Below are 13,103 nucleotides of genomic sequence, written 5' to 3'. Positions count from 1 at the left end.
GGCCAGGTCGAGCCTTTAATGCACATGGCGTGGAGCCCTTCCATAGACTCAGATGAGATGGCTCCCTCCCGCTCCTCCTCTCTCTGCCTCTCTCCCTTTTCTTCAGTTCTGCGGTCTCGCTGGTCTGAACTCCTCACTGACCTACCAAGGACACCTCCCTCCCTGCGCTCATCTCGAAGCTTCATGCCCAAGGTGCTGGCACTGCCTTTTCAAACCCTAAGCAGAGAACGGGTGCCGGCCTGGTAAACAAGCCTTTCCTGCAGCGTGGAGGAGAGAGCTCGCCTCGCTTCCAGAGGCAGCCGAAAGCCAGCATCGCTGGGCTGCCCGGAGCCCTGATTTCCTGGTGTGTTGTTGACAGTGAACACATGAGTGCCCAGCGCTTGCTGACATCGGGAGCTGTAAACGTGCCCGGAAAGGGGAGAGGGCAGGCCGGCTGGGGAGCTGGGAGCCGGGCGGATAATACTGCAGCGTCGTGAATTATTTTTACGTGGATAATTAATATTGGAGAAACAATGCGGCGACACAGAGCCTCCCACGAGAGAACACTGTCAGTCTCCGTATTCATTTATTCTTTTCTAACCAAATTGATGGGCCAGTCGACCACCTTTCTAGATCCACGCGGATGATGAAACTGCAAACAAGTTTCATTTAAATAATGGGCAAATCTTCCAATTAGTCAAAGCCTAATCCTCATGCCTTAAAAATGACAAACTGCTCTTACCACGGTTTCTGTTTGTTGAAAAGGTAGAAAAAAAAGGTGTGTGTGTGTGTGTGTGGGGAACCCAAATGAAAACATTGATTGAAAAAAAAATTTAGATGCACAGATTCTATTGCACATTAATCTAGGGGGAGCTTTATAAAGTCAATAATTGTCATAAAGATTCATTGGTCAACATTTAGGGCCTAATTAAAAAATATATATTTTGATGGTTTTATTCCTTGAGCATCTGCCTTTTTTAAACTATTGGGATATTTTAATTTCCTTGTAAAACCATAGAGTTTTCAGTACAGGAGCATGTGTAACTGATATAAATAAGTAGCTTTTAAAAATAAGTACCTTAAAGTGAATTAATTTACTATCTATATGTTGAAAGTTTTCTGCTGCTGATAAAGATAAAATGAATCCTTTACCAGATAACTGCTTCAGTTCTGGTTTAGAAATCATTCCTAAATATATAAGAACAAATACCCTTCAACATGTTCATCACTCCTCATCTACTCAGCAGGCATCTCTGAAACACCTAGTAAGTCACAGGCCCTCCTAAGAAACTTAGCAAAACCAACTGCCTGTCTTCTAGGAGACTGATAGGTAAATAAGCAATTGCTGTACCTTTAAGTTGGCCAGTCCCCTGACTTGTAGTGCTTGGCAAACCTTAATGAGAATAGGGATCACTTGAGGTCTTGTTGAAATGCAGCTTCCAAGGTAGTTGGTCTGGAGTAAGACCCAAGATTCCACACTCCTAACAGAATCCCTGGAGATGCCAGGGACCACTCTTGGAGAACACGGTCCCCAAAGAGGCACAGGGGGTTGTAGGATAATGGAGAGGAGGGCACTTCAGCATGTGGGTTGGGGCTTGGCCATGGCAGTGCTCAGGAAATGGCCTCCTGGAAGAGTATACAAGTGAACTGAGAGGTGAAGGAAGGAGGGGGCAGGCCTAGTTGGGGAGCTCTTGGGAAGAGGGTATGTCCTCACATTCTAGCCTCAGTTTCAGAGGTCAGAAAACCCCTGTGTTTGGAAAATCCCAATTAGCTTGACATGGCTGGAATACAACCGAGTTAACCAGTTGCATCTGCCAAGGAATTCGTATCTCTAAATATATAAGCTTCATCAATATAAATTTGCCCTGGATAGGTTGATTTTCAAAGTGTGACCCTTGGGACTCCCCAAGACTGTTTTGGGAAGTCTGTGGGGTCAAAACTGTTTTCGTAATAACATTAGATATCATTTGCTTTTTCTCACTGTTACAATGTTTGCAATAATGGTGCCAAAGCAATGATGAGACAGACTGTTGGTGCCTAACGGTTGAATCAAGGCAGTGGCCCCAAAGTGTGCTGGTATTCGTCCCATTCCTCACCACCAAACACTCAATGCCAAAAATTAAAAACAAATCTAGAGAACCAAAGAAATCCCAGTTCCATGTGAAAACATCTTGTGGATTCTTTGCCGTCTGAGCCACCAGGGAGGCCACTAATATGGCATTAAAAAATTACTAACTTTATTAAAGTTTGGCCCTCGGTACACATCTCTTTAGTGTTATGTGTGACAAAGCTGGAAGTGCACATAAAGCACTTCCATTACACCGCGGAGCCCCAGGGTTGTCTATAGGAAAAGCAGTTGTGTGATTGAGTTCTGGGCTGAACTAGCTGCTTTGTTCCTGAAACACTGTTACTTGAAAATGTCTGACAGACAAACTGGTTATTCAGACTTGGATATTTGGCAGACGTTTTCTTTCAAAAATGAATGAAGGGAGCCTGTCACTTCTAGGAAAATAACTAACAGTATTTGTTGCCAATGATAAAATCTGAGCTTTCAAGTGAAAATTAGAATTTTGGGAAACTTGAATCTGCCTTCATGAGTTTGACAGCTTCCCGATGCTTATAGACATTTTTGGTGAGGTTCATGGTGATATTAATGAAGTTTTAAAAATATTTATTTATTGAAGTATAGTTGCTATACAATATTATATAAATCCGACTCTTTGCAACCCCATGAACTATAGTCCACCAGGCTCCTCTGTCCCTGGGGATTCTCCAGGCAAGAATACGGGAGTGGGTTACCATGCCCTCCTTGAGGGGAATCTTCCCAACTCAGGGATCAAACCCAGGTCTCCCACATTGCAGGCGGATTCTTTACTGTCTGAGCCACCAGCGAAGCCCATTATTTACAGGTGTACAATATAGTGATTCACAATTTTTAAAGGTTATACTCCATTTTATTTTGTTGTTGTTCAGTTGCTAAAGTCATGTCTGATTCTTTGCAACCCCATGGACTGTAACCCACCAGGCTCCTCTGTCTTCCACTATCTCCCGGGTTTGCTCAAATTCATGTCCATTGAGTGGGTGATGCTATCTAACCATCTCGTCCTCTGCCACCCCCTTCTCCTTTTGTCTTCAATCTTTCCTAGCATCAAGGTCTTTTCCAGTGAGTTGGCTCTTTGAATCAGATGGCCAAAGTATTGGAGCTTCAGCTTCAGCATAGTCTTTCCAATGAATATTCAGGTTTGATTTCCTTTAGGATTGATAGATTTGATCTCCTTGCTGTACAAGGGACTCTCAAGAGCCTTCTCCAACACCACAGTTTGAAAGCATCAATTCTTTGATGCTCAGCCTTCCTGATGGTCCAGCTTTCACATCGGTACATGACTACTGGAAAAGCCATAGCTTTGACTAGATGGATCTTTGTCAGCAAAGTGATGTCTCTGCTTTTTAATACACTATCTAGGTTTGTGATAGCTTTCTTTCCAGGGAGCAAGCATCTTTTAATTTCACTCCATTTATAGTTATTATAAAATATTGGCTACACTCCTCATGGTGTACAGTATATCCTGGTAGCTTATTTCATGTCTGATAGTTTGTACCTCTTAGTCCCCTACCCTATACTACCTCTCCCTCCTTTCATCTCTCCACTGGTAACCACTAGCTTATTATCTCTGTCTGTGAATCTGCTTCTTTTATGTTATAGTCACTAGTTTGTGATATTGATATTTTTATGTTCCACATATAAGTGATATCATACAGTATTTATCTTTCTCTAACTTATTTTACTTAACGCAACGCCCTCCAAGTCCATCCATGTTGCTGCAAATATAACAAAATATCATTGTTATTATGGCTGAGTAATATTCCATTGTGTATATATACACCACGTCTTCTTTATCCATGCATCTGTTGGTAAATACTTAGGTTGCTTCCATATCTTGGCAGTTGTAAATAATGCTGCTGCTATGAACACTGGGGTCCATGTATCTTTTTGAAATAGTGTTTTTGTTTTCAGATATATACCCAGGAGTGGAAATGCTGAGTCACAGGGTAGTTCCATTTTTAGTTTTTTGGGAAACCTCTGTACTGTTTTCCATGGTGGTGGCACCAGTTTACATTCCCACCAACAGTTTGTGAAATTTCCCCTTTCTCCACACCCTTTCCACACATTTGTTATTTGTGTTCTTTTTGAGGATAGTCATCCTAACAGGTGTGAGGTGATATTTCATTGTGGTTTTGATTTGCATTTCCCTACTGATTAGCGGTGTTGAGCACCTTTTCATGTGTTTATGCCTTTTTGATAATATGTAATAACAGAGCTGACAACTGGAAGGTATGCATAAATCAGTAAACTGATCTTTTCCAAATGATCAGTACATGAGTAAAAGATCCATTTGAAGTGTGATGAATGGATTTAATACAAACACACACAGGGAAAAGTTCATCAATATGGTTTTGGATTCCATATCACAACTAACCTTTAAGAAATGACCACTGTTGGGTTTCGGCACAGTATTGAAGAATATCCACAATTATCTGAAATGGCTATAAAATACTCTGCCCTTTTCCAACTGCACATCTTTGTCAGATTGTATTTTCTTCATATGCATCAACCAAAATAAATATCTCAACAGACTAAATGCAGAGAAGAAATGAGAATTCAGCTATGCTCTGTTAAGCCAGATATTAATGAGGTTTGCAAAACTGCAAAGTAATGTCATCCTTGTCACTATTTTCTGTTTAGAAAATAGTTGTTTTCTCATAAAATCAAATAATTTTGGCAGTATGTGATGGACTTATTATTTTTTGAAAAAGTAAACTAATAAATATTTAAAAATTACCAGTTTCAATTTCTATTATGTATTAATCAATATATAAAATCCCTATGAACCAAAATTCTTTGGGGTCCTCAATAAATTTTAAGAATTTTAAAAAGTCCTAAAACTAAAAACTTTGAGAGTAAATGTTTTGAATTACACATTTATAGAGACAGAGATGGGAAAAAGATAGCTATTTTTGCTTTCCCTGTGTTCCACTTGTGAACAAGTATCATCAGCATCTATAGAGTTGCTCAAGCCTCATATCTAGAAATTATTCAGTGGTTAACCCCCACCCTAGTGAACTACCTGGTCCTGTTGGATCCCCTTCTCAGCCCTTGTGCTCACTGGCCTCACCCACAGCCCAGACAAAGCTGAGGAGGTGGCGGGTTTCTTCTCTCATCAGCAGGCAAAGGGGAGAACAGAAAATGGGGGAAAGGAAGGTCCCACTTCCTTCCATGCCCAGGTGATAAAAATTTCAGCGGATCAACAGGTCCTGATGTGTATTATCTATTTAGATTTCTAGCATCATTCCTAGGAATTTGGGTGTCATTAAAACGTTCCCATAATAGCTGTGGACACTGAGCTAATAGGTAACGGGACACCCTCACCCCTTAGGTTTATTGAGAATGGAATGTGTTTTCAGTTCCTAAGTTACTCCATAAGCAGTAGAGCTGAAGTCATGTGATGCCACACTGGGCCACAGATTTGATCAATGTAGTTTAATAACTGCTTCACAAGGGCAGGAGCTTTGTTGTTGTTGTTTAGTTGCTAAGTCATGTCCAGTTCTTTGTGACCCCATGGATTGTAACCCTCCAGGCTCCTCTGTCCATGGGCTTTCCCAGGCAAGAATACTCGAGTGGGTTACCATTTCCTACTCCAGGAGATCTTCCCAACCCAGGGATCGAACCCACATGGCCTGCATTGGCAGGCGGATTCTTTACCATGGAGACACCAGTGAAGCCCTAGGACAGGGGCATCAAGTGTTTAATGGAATTACCTAGTAGTTGAGATGGCAGTTTGGGGGTTATTTAGCAGTTTGGCTGAGAACTGGTAGCTTAGTGAGGACAGCTTCTGAGTCATGTGCTTTATTTATGTAATATGTGTGTGTGTGTGTTTTTTTTTTTGGACTGTTTATCTGATACAGCATCAGGTAAAAGGTGGAAAGGATTTTAATAAAATGCTACAGTAATATAAGAATCTTAACTTCATTAGATGTGTCAGAAGCCATAAGAGTGCAGCAAGTCTGGGGCATCATGAATATTTTGGGCTCCGGATCACCAGAGTGGACACTGTTAATCCTTATGATACCGTGGCTTTGAACCAGTTTCAAAGTTGTGAAAAAGACTGCTTTTGGGTCAACTCAAAAATAAAAGTATACATGCATGTTTAGAATTCAGTTCAGTTCAGTTCACTGGCTCAGTCGTGTCTGACTCTTTGCAACCCCATGAACCACAGCACACTAGGCCTCCCTGTCCATCAACAACTCCTGGAGTTTACCCAAACTCATGTCCATTGAGTCCGTGATGCCATACAACCATCTCATCCTCCATCGTCCCCTTCTCCTCCTGCCCTCAATCTTTCTCAGCATCAGGGTTGTTTCAAGTGAGTCAGCTCTTCGCATCAGGTGGCCAAAGTATTGGAGTTTCAGCTTCAACATCAGTCCTTCCAATGAACACCCAGGACTGATCTCCTTTAGGATGGACTGGTTGGATCTTCTTGCAGTCCAAGGGACTCTTAGAGTCTTCTCCAACACCACAGTTCAAAAGTATCAATTCTTCTGTTCTCAGCTTTCTTTATAGTCCAACTCTCACATCCATACATGACCACTAGAAAAACCATAGCCTTGACTAGACGGACCTTTATTGACAAAGTAATGTCTCTGCTTTTTAATATGCTGTCTAGGTTGGTCATAACTTTCCTTCCAAGGAGTAAGTGTCTTTTAATTTCATGGCTGCAATCACTGTCTGCAGTGATTTTGGAGCCAAAAAAAATAAAGTCAGCCACTGTTTCTACTGTTCCCCATCTATTTGCCATGAAGTGATGGGACCGGATGCCATGATCTTCATCTTCTGAATGTTGACTTTTAAGCTAACTTTTTCACTCTCCTCTTTCACTTTGATCAAGAGGATTTTTAGTTCTTCTTTACTTTCTGCCATAAGGGTGGTGTCATCTGCATATCTGAGGTGATTGATATTTCTCCTGGCAATCTTGATTCCAGCTTGTGCTTCTTCCAGTCCAGCGTTTCTCATGATGTACTCTGCATATAAGTTAAACAAGCAGGGTGACAATATACAGCCTTGACCGACTCCTTTTCCTATTTGGAACCAGTCTGTTGTTCCATGTCCAGTTCTAACTGTTGCTTCCTGACCTGCATACAGGTTTCTCAAGATGCAGGTCAGGTTGTCTGGTATTCCCATCTCTTTCAGAATTTTCCACAGCTTATTGTGATCCACACAGTCAAAGGTTTTGGCATAGTCAATAAAGCAGAAATAGATGTTTTTCTGGAAGTCTTTTGCTTTTTCGATGATCCAGTGGATGTTGGCAATTTGATCTCTGGTTCCTCTGCCTTTTCTAAAACCAGCTTGAACATCTGAAAGTTCACGGTTCATGTATTGCTGAAGCCTGGCTTGGAGAATTTTGAGCATTACTTTACTGGCCTGTGAGAACTGTGCAATTGTACAGTAGTTTGAGCATTCTTTGGCATTGCCTTTCTTTGGGATTGGAATGAAAACTGACCTTTTCCAGTCCTGTGGCCACTGCTGAGTTTTCTAAATTTGCTGACATATTGAGTGCAGCACTTTTACAGCAGCATCTTTTAGGATTTGAAGTAGCTCAACTGGAATTTCATCACCGCCACTAACTTTGTTCGTAGTGGTGCTTCCTAAGGCCCACTTGACTTGACATTCTAGGATGTCTGGCTCTAGGTGAGTGATCACACCATTGTGCTTATTTGGGTCATGAAGATCTTTTTTGTACAGTTCTTCTGTGTCTTCTTGCCACCTCTTCTTAATATCTTCTGCTTCTGTTAGGTCCATACCATTTCTGTCCTTTATTGAGCCCATTTTTGCATGAAATATCTCCTTGTTATCTCTAATTTTCTGAAGAGATCTCTAGTCTTTCCCATTCTACTGTTTTCCTCTATTTCTTTGCATTGATACTCTGTTTCTTTGCATTGATATTTAGAATTACTAAATTGCATATTTGACCTTGGTCAAAATTAACATTACATTTTATACAGCACTCATCATGATGATACATAACAATCACATTTAAACATTATGAAGTATCTTATTACAATTGCTTTGATATTTGATAATTTTTCCAAGTAATTAAATATGTTTCCCTTCCTTTGAATTTTCCTTTTTATTTATATCTAGATGGGCCTCCCAGGTGGCCCAGTGGTAAAGAATCCACCTGCCAGTGCAGGAGACACTGGAGATGGGGGTTTGAACGCTGATGCCGGAAGATCCCCTGGGGTAGGAAATGGCCACCTGCTCCAGCATTCTTGCCTATGCAATTCCATGGACAGAGGAGCCTGGCAGGCTACAGTCTCTGGGGTTGCAAAGAGTCAGACATGACTGAGTGACTGAGCATGCATATTCTATGGATATACAAAGAGTATGACTTGGTTAAATTCCAGATTACTTTTTACTACCTAATTGCTCACAGAATGCTACTTTCAATAGAAGGCACCCTCCCCATATAAGTCTCACCAGACTTTATGGTCAGGGGAAGCTACTGCCATATTTGGAAAGGAATGGGCATTTTGTAGAATTCAGGGATGAGTGAAAATCAGAATAAGTGAAGACATCATGTTAAAAAGAAAGCTCCTTAACATTCCTAGAAAAAAATGAGTGGTTTAAGTTTCAGCTCCTCCGCACACATAATCAAGCATAATAGTAGGAAGAGAAGCATTTCACCAGTGGAACCACAGAGCCTGACACAAGGCAGAATTGCATCATTGTCTCCTCACTTCCTGCTGCTCCTGTTATGACCTCAGACTTGAGAGCATCTGCCTTAACCTCGGCAACGCTTCAGAGGGTTTTAGGTCTGACTCTGCCTCTCACTGCTGTGTATGAGTTGAGGCAAGTCAATTCAGAGCTCTAAAATCTCATTATTATTATTATTTTTCACAAAATGAGGAGCTTGGACTAGTTTAGTAGGCTTCAGACTTAAAGAAATTCTGTAAGGTTGGAGCAGATAATGGTGGGATGGTCTAGCTGAATGAAGGAGGTGAATGGCCCAGAAGCTTCTCTGATGAATGTTTAGAGTTCCAGGGAACGCAGTTTGAAGGTGTGTGGACAAGTCAGGCTCTAGGATCCTAATAACATGCCATTGAAAATAGGCATTGGTGATACGCCTCTATACTACTAGCCAAGTGGTTGGCATATGCAACTAATATTTTTATGGTAACTAACCCTGCCAGCCTAGCTATGTTCTATAATATGCAAGTATTGACCAATATCTCAATTTTTGTACGGCAGAATATATAGATTTGAAACAACTAACAAAAATATTGTCATAATACTTTTGGTGATTTTCTTACAGTAACTAAGAGAAGGATATATTTCTTACACCCATGTCTCTAGGAAAAGTGAACACATGAAAGGTAGATTAAGAGAGTCTGTGTTTCAAGAAAATGAAGATATTCCTATGGGTTTAATGTGCAAGCACACACACCACCACCACCACCACCACCACTAAAAATAACAAGGGAGAGTAGCATGGAAACATAGACATTACCATATGTAAAATAGAGAGCCAGTAGGGATTTGCTGTATGACTCAGGGAGCTCACAACCGTGTTCTGCGACAACCTAGAGGGGTGGGGTGGGGTGGGAGGTGGGAGGGAGGTTCAGAAGGGAGTGGGCATATGTATGCCTATGGCTGATTCATGTCGAAGTGTGGCAGAAACCAACATAATATTGTAAATTATCCTTCAATTTAAAATAAATTATCCTTCAACTTAAAATAAATAAATTAATTTAAAAAACCCCAAAACAAACAAACAGAAAGAACCACAAGAAACCCCACAACCCTTCCCTACGTATTCTTCTCCCTTGGCTACCAGGGAACCACTGGTGACCACCTGCTTTTCCTCGGCTCGCCCCTTTCCAGTAGCTAGCTGTGCTTTCCGAAGCTGCACCTGCTTCCTGTTTCTCTCCTGGCCGGAAAGGCAGCTTCATGTGCTTTGCTGCAACAAGTCCAGACTCCTCCTCTGGCCTCACCCTAGAACCCCACCCTCCAAATCCAGTCCGTGCTTCTCTTCCAGGGGTAATTTTGAGGATTCCCTCTTGTGCTTCTCTTGATCCAAGCAGGCTTATTTCTTCCCCCAAAGACGCAGATGCTCCCAAAGCCACCTTGCTTCCTGCCCAAAGGCCAGACTTCTGTTCTTTCCACTTGACTTGGGGCAGCCCTAAGCTTGTGTTAGGAAGGACTATTGCTACTGGAAACCTCTCATAGCTTAAAAAAAAAAGTAGGATGTCAAAATTTATAATTATTGTAATTTTTACATATGAGGAAATACTAGAAAGAAATATTTTAAAAAATCACATTGGTGATATTAGAAGGTAGAAATCAATCGGAGATTCTCTCTTTTGTTATGTTTCTGTAAGATTCTTATATTGCATTGATAATTACACTGAAACAAAAGACAAGCAATGAGTTTTAACTTTGCATTAAATTCTGGACCAAAAACAGATGTCTAATAGTCCAAATTTAAAATTCTGTGGCTTCGTAAAATGAAGTAAAAATGTCTGAAGAAGATGAAAGGATGAATAAGCCAATAGATTGTTTATAGCCATCTACAAACACAATCTTCATATGTACAACTGTGGGTAATATATATTAATAAAAGATAAAGGTTAAAAATTTTCATCTATTGAATCAAGAACCTGGATGATAAACTATATTTGTTTAAGAAAGATTATTATTTTTTTCAGAAAAAAGTTCTCTGCTTTTTCTTCCCAAGCTTGCTATTAGAGATGAGGTTTTAAGGCTTATCCTTTTCTTTTTTTTTAAACACACAAAGCCAACTTTAAAAAAAGAGGAAAAAGAAAAACCAGCCTCTGATAGATTGCCCAGTAGAGAATTATTTATATGAAAAATCCTGCCTAAGCATAATTTTTTGAGATGACATGTGCTTTGAAAATACAATGTGATTTCATCTTGAATGTAAAAGTAACTTTTTTTTTTTCTGCTGACACCAAAAGACACAAAATCTGCTGATATAACACAGATAGTAGTTGGCTCAATCAATCCTGAAGCCTATAAATCCATGTGATATACAGTATACAAAATGGTATTGAGGAAAATATCATTGATTTATGTAATTGGAAATTTGAGCAATACAATTTTACTTAATTATGTTTGGTTTTCCTCCTTGAGAGCCTGCGTCTCTGATGACAGGGGTTGGCTGTGACTCTTAACAGAGCCTGTTTCTTCCATCCTGGCTCCTCTTTGGCGAGCAGTTTTGGATCTGTCACAGTTGTGTTTGTGGTCCACTGAGTGTGAGAGCATGCAGTGTGCTGCAGAGTAAAGATGGAAGTGAGTTTTAAGGGTTGCTCATGAATAAAACTGCAGCACATGACACTCAGGAAAGGCGCAAAAAAAACCCCCAAAACCACAAACAGATCAAAGCAGACCAGCCAGCTAGTCTCCTGAAAGTGTTCATATCCCGGGCTTCCCAGGTGGCTCAGGGGTAAAAGAATCCACCTGCCAAGCAGGAGACACAGGTTTGATCCCTGGCTCAGGAAGATCCCCTGGAGAAGGAAATGGCAACCCACTCCGCTATTCTTGCCTGGGAAATCCCACAGACAGAGGCAAATCTCAGTCTTACCTGTCTCCCTTAATGGGTATTGTGAGTGTACTTGATTTTTTACTCGAGAAAGTATGTTTGTTGTATATTAGCTCTTCTCACGCCGAGAGAGCAGACTCAACAGGTGTATGTGGAATGAATGAATTCCTCTCCAGTGAAGTCTACATCCCTCTGCCAGAAAAACCGTTCTTAAATGTTGCTTTCATTACTTCATTTCCTGTTTTCAAAACTTCAGAGGCCTCACTTCACCCAGAGCCCACATTTATCTTTCATGGTTCTGTGCAGTTTGGCTTCAACTCTGATTTTCTAGCTTGACCACCTGCTCAACGGCTTCCCTAGGTCTGCCCCCTACTGTGCTAGATGTCCAGCTCCTCACAGACTCCTGGAAGGAAGTGCAGGCCAAGAGCCATTGTTTTCTCACTTGTTCCCGCTTACTGATCTCAGCTGCGCCTCTGCTGGATCCCTCCTGCTTCTAGGGAGCTTGTCCATAAACTTCCAACCCATGAGTGGTGCAACCCACCCGGTAAGTGGTTGCAAACCGCTCCCTTGAAGCTGTGCCAGAGGTACGAGTACTTCTCGGTTGACCCTTACTCTCTTACTTTGCCGTAATATCAGTTGTGCACTTGGCTATGGTTATGCACACGTTTTGTCATGTTCTCAAATATGACAAATGTTATGAGACGGCCTCAAAATATTTTGAATTCCCAACAGAGCCTGGCACAGTGTTATGTACATAGAGTGTTATGAACTGAACTGTGTCTCAGCAAAATTCCTATGCTGAAGTCCTAACATTAAGCACCTCAAACATGACCATGTTTGGAAATAGGGGTATTGCAGGTAAGTAGTATTTGAATCTCAATCAGGGTGACTGATGCTCTTAGAGAAAGGGGAAATTTGGAGACAGACACATACACAGGGAAAATACCATGTGAACATAAAATCAGAGAATGGGAATGTCAAAGATTGCCATTAGACCACTAGAAACTGGGAAGAAGACATGGAACAGTGCCCTCAGAAGGAACCAGCTCTAATAACACTTTGATCTGGACTATCTAGCCTCCAAAACTGAGAGACAATAAATTTCTGCTGTTTAAGACCTAGAAAACCAACTTACGGTTACTGGGGTCAGGGTTGGAGGGATAGTTAGGAACTTTGAGAAGGTCATGTACATACTGCTATATTTAAAATGGATAACCATCAAGACCTATTGTATAGCACATGGAACTCTGCTCAGTGTCATGTGCCATCCAGGAGAGGAGAGGGGTTAGGGGGAGAATGGATACATGTATAGGCTGAGGCTCTTTGCTGTTCACCTGAAACGACCACAGTATTGTTAATTGGCTATATCCCAATACAAAATAAAAAGTTGAAAGCCCCCAAAAGAAAACAACTCTGCTGTTTAAGCCATGCAATTTGTGGAACTTTGTTAAGACAGCTCTAAGAAATTAATACCACATGCTTAATAAGCATTTATTAGATCAAAGTGAA

General features: G+C 41.0%; 1 pseudogene; it reads right to left on the bottom strand.

Moving 5' to 3' along the window:
- Positions 1-209: 209 nt before the first annotated feature.
- The window catches only part of LOC128053178 (hydroxyacyl-coenzyme A dehydrogenase, mitochondrial-like), a 54,648-nt pseudogene continuing 41,754 nt past the window's right edge, over positions 210-13,103 (bottom strand).

The sequence above is a fragment of the Budorcas taxicolor genome, chromosome 9 (genome assembly GCF_023091745.1).
Source record: "Budorcas taxicolor isolate Tak-1 chromosome 9, Takin1.1, whole genome shotgun sequence".
NCBI classification, from domain to species: Eukaryota; Metazoa; Chordata; class Mammalia; order Artiodactyla; family Bovidae; genus Budorcas; species Budorcas taxicolor.
Note: the sequence above shows the minus strand (reverse complement) of the source record. Positions and strands in the feature narration are given on the sequence as shown.